The following is a 10000-nucleotide window of genomic DNA, read 5'->3' on the forward strand; positions in this document are numbered from 1 at the left end:
ATGGAATGATAGATAGATAGAGATGGAGATGGAAAGGGAGAGAGAGAAGGAGAAAGAGAGAGAGAGAGAGAGAGAGAGAGAGAGAGAGAGAGAGAGAGAGAGAGAGAGAGAGAGACAGAGAGAGAGAGAGAGAGAGAGAAGGAGAGAGAGAGAGAGAGGGAGAGAGAGAGAGAGAGAGAGAGAGAGAGAGAGAGAGAGAGAGAGAGAGAGAGAGAGAGAGAGAGAGAGGAGAGAGAGAGAGAGAGAGAGAGGAAGAGAGAGAGAGAGAGAGAGAGAGAGAGAGAGAGAGAGAGAGAGAGAGAGAGAGAGGGAGGGAGAGGGAGAGGGAGAGGGAGAGAAGGAGAAAGAGAGAGAGGGAGAGGGAGAGGGAGATAGGAGAGAGAGAGAGAGAGAGAGAGAGAGAGAGAGAGAGAGAGAGAGAGAGAGAGAGAGAGAGAGAGAGAGAGAGAGAGGGAGAGGGAGAGGGAGAAAAGAAAGAGAGAGAGAGAGGAAGTGGAAGAGAGAAGGAGATAGATAGATAGAGAGAGAGAGAGAGAGAGAGAGAAGAGAGAGAGAGAGAGAGAGAGAGAGAGAGAGAGAGAGAGAGAGAGAGAGAGAGAGAGAGAGAGAGAGAGAGAGAGAGAGAGAGAGAGAGAGAGAGAGAGAGAGAGAGAGAGAGAGAGAGAGAGAGAGAGAGAGAGAGAGAGAGAGATTCATACAAACAAGAGGGAGAGGGAGAATAGATAGATAGATGGGTAGATGGACAGATAGATAGATAGATAGTTGCCTAGAGAGACATGGATCGAGAGATAGATAGAGGGAGAGGGAGAGGGAGAGAGAGAGAGAGAGAGAGAGGAAGTGGAAGAGGGAGAAGGAGATAGATAGATAGATAGAGAAGGAGACAGATAGAGAGAGAGAGAGAAGGAGATAGATAGATAGGAGATAGATAGAAAGATAGAAGGAGATAGATAGATATATAGATAGATAGATAGAAAGAGACAGAGAGAGAGCAAGAGAGAGAGGGGGGGGAGAGAGAGAGAGAGAGAGAGAGAGAGAGAGAGAGAGAGAGAGAGAGAGAGAGAGAGAGAGAGAGAGAGAGAGAGAGAGAGAGAGAGAGAGAGAGAGAGAGAGAGAGAGAGAGAAAGAGCAAGAGAGAGAGAGGGGGAGAGGGAGAGGAAGAGGGAGAAGATAGATAGATAGATAGATAGATAGAGAGATTAAGAGAGACAGAGATCAACAGGTAGATAGATAAAGAGATAGAAAATAGAGAGAGTGAAGACGAGAAAGAGAGAGTACAAGGCATCTTTATGTACCCTTACACTCGCCTCTAACCAGAAGATAAAAAAAAAATTAACATCCAGTTACGATAAGAGTAAATAATTAACAAAAAAACGAACAAATTGAAGAATAAACAGAATAAAAGACCCCTAGAAGAAAAAGTAGAAGACAACAATAATAACAATAATAATGAAAATATCCCAGACTTCCATATGGGAAAGTTAGCAACCATCTCGCCTCCTGATAATAAGTTGCCACATTCCCCGTTGCCTTATAAGCTGTGTGTTTAGCATGCAGTCGGGCGGCGTCAGGTCTGCGATAAATAACCCATTGGATTCTTAATCAAATACTTGCTTCGTGTTAAACAGATTCTTTTCCTCGGGATGAATCTTGGGGGAGGCTGTGTTCTCGTCTTGAGGATTTCATGGTGTACATTTTTTTTTTTTTTTTTTTTTTTTGGTTTTGGATCCTGCTTTTGTTTTTGTTGTCATTCCTTTTTTTTCTAATCCTTTCTATTTTTTTCTTTTGGTTCTTTTACGGTGTATATGTTAGGCTTTTCTATTTTTCGTTTGTCTATTTTTTTTCTATTTTTCCTTTTACTTTTATTGATATTTTTTCTAGTTCTTTAAGATGGTTCTTTTTATTGTATATTTTGCTTTTTCTTTTTCATTTTATTTTTTTCTCTCATCTTTGGTTCTTTTTTTAGATGTTATTCATATTTTGCTTTTATTTCTTTCCCTTTTTTTTCATTTTTTTGTATTGGAAAATGGGAGAAAGATGTTATAGCTTTATATGAAGTTACTTCCATTATGTCTTTTTTATTTTCATAATCTTGCATTTTATGAAGTCGTATTAGCCTTCCTTCAAGAATAGAACCATTGTTGAATCTTAGGAGAACCACTCGCCTTTGATAACAACCTCTTCCCCATACCTCTCCCCCTCTCCTCCCTCCTACCCCTCTCTTCCCTCCCCTACCCCCTCTCCTCCCTCCTACCCCCTCTCCTCCCTCCTACCCCCTCTCCTCCCTCCTACCCCCTCTCCTCCCTCCTACCCCTCTTCCTTCCCCTTCCCCCTCCCCCTACCCCATTTCTGAGGATACCTACCCCCTACCTTCGCCCCCCATTTATGAGACCCTCCCAGTCCCCTCTCGGCGAAACATATACCCCCTTCTCCTCTCCTTTCATCCTCCTATTCCCCTCTCTTTGAAGCACATCCCTCTCCTTCTCCCTCCCCTTCCCTCTCCTCTTTACACCCCCTCTACCTTCAACATCCCCTTTCCCCTTCCCACTCCCCACTCTGTGAGCCACGTCTATCTTCCCTCCCCCTCTCATTTACCCTTCCCACATCCTCTCTCTCTCCCCCTTCCCTTCCCCCCACTCACCCCTCCTTTCCCCTCTCTGTGAGCCACATCCATCTCCCCCTTCCTCCCCCTTCCCCTTCCCCCTTTCTCCTTCCAACTCCCTACTCCGTGAACCACGTCTATCTTCCCCTTCCCCTCCCATTTCCCTCCCACATCCTCTCCCTCTCCCCTCCCCCCATTCCCCTTTCTTGAACCATCTACCACATCACCCCCTCCCTCCCATTCCCTTCTCTCTGAACCACATCCTCTTCCCGCTCCCCCTTTCCACCTTCCCACTCTGTGAACCACATCCCTCCTTCTCTCTGTCCCTCTTCCCACTCACCAATCTCTGAACTACACCCCCCTTCCCTCATCTTCCTCTACCCATTCCCCTTCCAAAATCCCTTTTTGACCAAATGTCCCTTTCCCTCCCCCTTCCCACTCTCCACTCTGTGAACCACACCCGCCCTTCTCTCTCCCATTTCACCTTCCCTCATACTCCCTCTCCTTCTCCCTCTTCCCTCTCTCCCACTCCCCTCTCTGTGAACCATATACTGTTTTCCCCCTCCTCCCATTAACCTCTTTCTGAATTACATCATCTTCTCTCCCTTTCCCCCTCCCCCTTCCCCATTCCCTACTCAGTGAACTACACTCCCCTCCTCTCTCCTCCCACTCCCTCTCCCCTTGCCATTCCCCTTCCTACTCTGTGAGCCACACCCCCTCCTCTCTCCCCTCACCCCTTCCCCTTCCCACTCCTCATTCTGTGAACCACATTCCCCCCTTTCCCCTCCCCTTCTCTATTTCCCTTCCCTCATACTCTCCCTCCCTTCCCGGTTCCCCTTTCCCTCCCCTAACCCCCTTTCCTTTCCCTAATCTGTGAACCACATCCCCCTCTCCCCTCCCCCTCCCCCAATCCCCACCAACACCTGTTCGACGGTGCACAAAGACACAACTCGTAAATAGTGAGATTCGTCCCCGTCTCAGGCTTAGGTCAGACATGGCGGACTTTATCTCCTGTTATGTCTATTTTCCCTTTTCCGTTTGTCTTGCTTATTTCTTAGGGGGATTTGAAGGTTTTATCTATTATTCGCTTATTTTTCTCTCTTTGTGAGGCAGGTCTGGTTTGTGAGCGTGTTTTTTTTTTTTTTTTTTACTTTTACATCTTTTACATAACTGTTTGTCTGTCTTTCTGTTTCTCTGTCTTTCTCCTCTCCTCTCTTCCTCCTCCTTACTCTCTCTATCTCTTTTTATCTGTTTATCTCTTTCTCTCTCTCCCTCTCCCTCTCTCTATCTCTCCTCTCTACCTACCTACATACATACATACATACACACTCATCCAATTACCTACCTACCTACCTACCTACCTATCTCCTTACCCCCCTCCCCTCTCCCCAAGCACGCAGGAGTAAACAGACACCATGAAAAAGGAGTGAAAGCAAAAGCACAAACCAGCTTACAAGCAGCTGTCCGAAAATGAGGCAGTGATGAATTATTAATGATAGTTTCATTATCGTAACTATTTCAACTATTGTCATCTGTTTTTCTCGTAGAGTTATCGTGGTTTTTGGTTGTGCCCTTCGTGTATGTTTTTTTTAATTTTTATTATATGGTTTTGGTATATTTAATTTTATCATCTTGTTCTATTTTTTTAGTATTTATTCTTTGTCGTCATCGTCATCATCGTCCACTTTGTCATCATCTTTATTTCCATTGCCATTTTCATTACGGTCTGTTCTTAATGAATGTTATTCCCTTTATAGGAAAAATGCATCATGCAAACAAACAAACAAATACAATAAAAAAACAATAGCAACAATCAAAACAAGAACAAGAAACAAAATAAAAAACAACAAAAAGAACAGCAAGTACAACCCAACACGAGCAAAAAAAAAAAAAAAAACATTAACAAAACGACAAGAGAACAATAACAATATCCCAACAAAAAAAAAGAAAAAAACAAGAACTTAACGAAAACAACAGCAATAACAACAACAAAAAACAACAAGAACAAGACAAAACATAATTACGATCCAAAAAAAGAAAGAAAAAAAACAAGTGAACAACAGCAATAACCCAATAACAACAACAACAAAAACAACAAACATACGAACAAAAAACATAATTACGAGACAAAAAAAAAAAAAAGAAAAAAAAGTTCAACCACAGACGTTCATCACCCGTTCATTCCACCTTCCGATCACGGAGCGCAAACGGCATCGCCCTCATCACCGAAGCATCTCGAAGTGTTGAGAAAGCACCTCAGCCTCATCCCCCTTATTGCAACTCTGCAACTTCGACCCGACCGCCAGCTTCTCTGATAACTAGGATGAATCATCTTTATCTCGCTCCTTTAATGATAACTGGTGACAGATATTACAATTTCCAACCCTTTCCTGGCAGATGACGAGCGAGTACGACCCTCACACTCGTAGCGGGATGAGGGGGAGGTCGTACTTGAAGGATTGTTAAGGGTGAGGGTCGTTTGTGGGTGACTACGTGGTTCTCGTCACAGCGTCGGATATGGTGGTTGGGGTTGGTTAAGATTTTTTATCGTCTTCTTACTATTCTTATTCTTTCTTTTCTATTCTTATTTTTATCTGTTTTTTCTTGTTCTTTTTCTTCTTTCTTTTCTATTCCTTAGCTTATTTTTTTTCTTATTTGTTTTTCTTCTTGTGTAATACTCTTTCGTCATTTCTTCTTCTTCGTTATCCTTTCCTTTTCTTCCTTATTTTTTCTAATTCTTTTTTCTTGTGTAATACTCTTTCGTCTTTTCTTCATTTCCATTATCCTCTTCTTTTCCTTCTCTTTTTTCTCTTTCTTTTTCTTCTTCTCTTCTTTTATATCTTACTGTTTCTTTCTCTCCTATGCCCCTTTCGTTCACACACAGACAAAGAAAAAATAAAGGCTCATCTCTTTTCTTTGTTGTTGGAGGGATGGTGGAGGCAAAGTTGATTTTTTTATTTATCTTTTTATCTATTCTCTTCCTTCTTCTTTTTCTCCCTTTCTCTGCTAATCTTGCCATTTCTCTTCTCTCTCTCTCTTCTCTTTTCCCCTTTCTCTTCTCTCTCTCTCTCTTCTTCTTCTCTTCTTCTTCTTCTTCTTCTCTTTCTCCCATTTCTCTCTCTCCTCCTCCTCCCTCCCTCCCTCCTCCTTCCTCTCCTTTCCTCCCTCCTCTCCTCCTCCCTCCCTCCCTCCTCTTCCTCTCATTCTCCTCTCTTTCTCCCATTTCTCTCTCTCCCACTCCCTCTTCTCTCTCTCTCTCTCTTCCCTGTCCTCCTTCTTACTCCCTTATATAACCGCCCTTATCTCCGTTCCATCAATGACTCAGAACACGCGAAGTTACGCTTACTACACACAACAAAGCCAACGTACTCTCGCCTTTTAATTAACTCATGAACATGTCTTAAACGTGTCCTAAACAGGTAATGGCCGCGTGTCTTTTGGGATGGATAGATTGAGTTGGTTATTAAGGGAGAGGGAAGAAGGAGAGAGGGAGGAGGAGAGGGAGGAGGGAGGAGAGGGAGAAGGGAGTAGGGAGGAGGGAGGGGGAAGGAGGTGGAAGGAGAGGGAAGGAAGGAGGGAGGGGGAAGGAGGGAGGAGGGAGGGATGGAGGGAGGGAGGGAGGGAGGGAGAGGAGGGATGGAGGGAGAGGGAGAGGGAGGAGGGAGGGAGGGAGAAGGAGAGAGAGGGAGAGAGAGAGAGAGAGAGAGAGAGAGAGAGAGAGAGAGAGAGAGAGAGAGAGAGAGAGAGAGAGAGAGAGAGAGAGAAACAGACAAAGAAAGAGAAAGAAGAAGGGCGAGATAAGGAGAGAAAGGAAGAAAAAGAAAGAGGAAGAGAGAGATAAGGAAAGGAGAGAAAGAAAGAGAGAGAGAGAGAAAAAAAAAACTTCAACCCCACCAACCCCCAACAACAAAGCACCAAAAAAGTAAACAACAATAACAACCCCCACCCCTCCCGTACCCCAAGACGTTAATTACCCCCCCCAAAAAAAAAAAAAAGAGAGAGAGAGAGAGAAAGAGAGAGAAAAGAACGATGCAATTGCCTCATTAAAGCAAGCCGTAGCAGATAAGTGGTCAGTAGAGTGTTATTTTCATCAGATGGTTCAGCTTCGAGAAAGTCAGGGGGCTGGGTCAGTGCTCTGTGACCTCTTGACCTCCTATGCTGGGGAAAGGACCAAGGAAGGAGGGAGGGGTGGGGAGGGGAGACGGGGAAGGGAAAGGGAGGAGGGAGTAGAGGGGGTGGAAGGTGGGTGGGGAGGAGGGGGAGGAGAGGAAGAGCGGAGAAGAAAGAGTGGGAGGAATGGGGAGGGAGGAGGGGAGGATGAGGAGGGAGGGGAGGTGGGTAAAGAAGAGGAGAGAGAAAAAGGTTAGTAGGTAGGTAGGGAGGTAGGTAGATAGTTATATAGATAGATAGAGCGAGAGAGGAGAGAGAGAGAGAGAGAGAGAGAGAGAGAGAGAGAGAGAGAGAGAGAGAGAGAGAGAGAGAGAGAGAGAGAGAGAGAGAGAGAGAGAGAAAGAGAGAGAGAGAGAGAAAGGGAGAGAGAGAGAGAGAGAGAGAGAGAGAGAGAGAGAGAGAGAGAGAGAGAGAGAGAGAGAGAGAGAGAGAGAAGCAGAGAGAGAGAGAGAGAGAGAGAGAAGCAGAGAGAGAGAGAGAGAGAGAGAGAGAGAGAGAGAGAGAGAGAGAGAGAGAGAGAGAGAGAGAGAGAGAGAGAGAGAGAGAGAAAGAGAGAGAGAGAGAGAGAGAGAGAGAGAGAGAGAGAGAGAGAGAGAGAGAGAGAGAGAGAGAGAGAGAGAGAGAGAGAGAGAGAAGCAGAGAGAGAGAGAGAAGTAGAGAGAGAGAGAGAGAGAGAGAGAAAGAGAGAGAGAGAGAGAGAGAGAGAGAGAGAGAGAGAGAGAGAGAGAGAGAGAGAGAGAGAGAGAGAGAGAGAGAGAGAGAGAGAGAGAGAGAGAGAGAGGAGAGAGAGAGAGAGACAGAGAGAGAGAGACAGAGAAAAAGAGAGAGAAAGAGACAGACAGACAGAGACAAACAGACATATAAGGTATTATCCATTCTACATCTAAAACAAAAGACGAAATATTTGCCAAAAATATTAAATGCATAGCAACAACACGCATATAATTGGCTACGATTTATACAGCGGGATGGAGTAAAAGTTGTTTACCATTGTCCGTAAACAATGCTGGCTCGCGTCACTACAAACAATACACCATTATGCAACCCGTAGATATGCAGATCATTGACATCAAGGCTATTCATCTCCATGTAGTATGCTAGGAATGCTATTGCTAAAACATAACCCGACAATAGTGTAACGTACCGACTGTATTTAACCGTAACAACCAAACGTTTATTGTTGTTGATGATGTCGTTAAGACGGTTAATGATGATTAATGTTTGCTGCTAATGAGCCTCATGAATGACTAATAGAGTGGAATTTACGTTGATGTGCTTATAGTTTGATGGCCTTTGAGGTAATTAGGACGATGACAAGAATATGATCGTGGAAATAACAATTGTACTACGACACAAAGGCAGAAGGAAAATATATATCCATATCAGTAAGATAATAAAGATATAGTACACAGTGTTGACAATATAACCCGTAAATATCAGGGAAGAATATAACTTTAGAAAAACTACTACTATTACTACTATTAGTACTACTACTACTAAAAATGCAATAACAACAGTAGTAATAATAACAATAATGATAACTACAACATCAACAATAATAATGCTAATGATAGTAATGATAATAACAACTGTCCATCGTGCAGACAATATAAATCGTAATTATCATTTAAGAACATAACTTTAGAAGAACGTGCTGAACAGTGTTAAAATCTACAGACTTTTACAACGTTCTTGTCGATGTTCACTCGTGTTGAACAAATAAAACACCGATAGCAGACAGTGATAAAGAACAACGAACAGAGAGTTCTTGTTCAACACACGCCTCTGAACAACCCGGAATTATGCGCGAGCGGGTCGTAAAAGAATGAACAGGATATGCTGGTCTTGAGTGTTCAAATATTTATTCTCAAAATTCTGCCATTATTATGCGGTGTTGATGTCTGGCCATTATGGGGATTCGTATTTTGGAGACTATCACTTTTGATTGCATGGTCTTTGTTGTTTTCTTCTTGTTGTTTTTGTTGTTCCTTTTTTCCTTTTCTTTTTTTTTTCTTTTTTCTTCTCCTTCTCCTTCTTCTTCTTCTTTTCTTCTTCTTCTTCTTCATCCTTCTCCTCCTCCTCCTCCTCCATATCATTATTATCATTCTACTTCTTCTTCTTCTTCTATTCTTTAACCGCGTTTAATAAAAACAACAATAACAACAGCTATAATGTTTATGATAAGAAGAGTATCTATTAATAATAGTAATAATGATAACAATAGTAATAATGATGATAATAATGATAATAATAACTACAATAATAATAACAACAACAATAATAGCAACAATAATAATGATAACAATAATAACAATAATGATGGTGATAATGATAATAGTAATGATAATGATAACAATATAATGATAATAAATATAATGATGATAATAATAATAGCAATTATGATACTGAAAACAATAGCAATGATGATGCTAATAACAGCAATAGTAATTATGATAATAATGGTAATAAAGATGGTGATGATGATAGCGACAATAACAATAATCATAATGAGGATAATGGTGATGGTGATTATGATAAAGTTAACAATGATAATAATAATGATAATGATACGAATCATGATGATAATCATAATGGTGATAAAAATAATGATAACAATATCAAAAACAACATCAATAATAATAGTTATAACAATAACAATAACAACAACAATGATAACAAGAAATACAATAATAACAAGAAATACAATAATAATAATAATGATAACAAAGATAATACCAATAATACTAATAATAATGATAATAACAAGAATGATAAAGATAACGATGATAATGATAATGATAATGACAATACGAAATTTAATAACAGTATCAATAATGTTAGTAATAATAATGATAATAATAACAACAACAACAATAATCATGATGATATCAATGATAAAGATAAGGATAATACTAATGATGATGATCATAACAATGGAACTGATAAAGTAAAAACAACAACAACAATAATAATAATAATAATAATAAATATGATAATAACAACAATAATAATAGATATAATAATAACAACAACAATAATAAATATAATAATAACAACAATAATAATAAATATAATAATAACAACAATAATAATAAACATAATAATAACAACAATAATAATAGATATAATAATAACAATAATAAAAAGAAGCACTCAGTGACCTTATTGCCAATAGGGTCACTGACGCATTATAAATATTCACACCTGAAGAATTATATTAAAATCACCTTT

General features: G+C 40.8%; 1 protein-coding gene across 1 annotated transcript in view; it reads left to right on the top strand.

Moving 5' to 3' along the window:
* Positions 1-10000, top strand: part of LOC138865914 (leucine-rich repeat-containing protein AAC1-like) — a 68723-nt gene that overhangs the window by 58686 nt on the left and 37 nt on the right. The window lies entirely within an intron of this gene.

Source organism: Penaeus vannamei, chromosome 23 (assembly GCF_042767895.1).
Source record: "Penaeus vannamei isolate JL-2024 chromosome 23, ASM4276789v1, whole genome shotgun sequence".
NCBI classification, from domain to species: domain Eukaryota; kingdom Metazoa; phylum Arthropoda; class Malacostraca; order Decapoda; family Penaeidae; genus Penaeus; species Penaeus vannamei.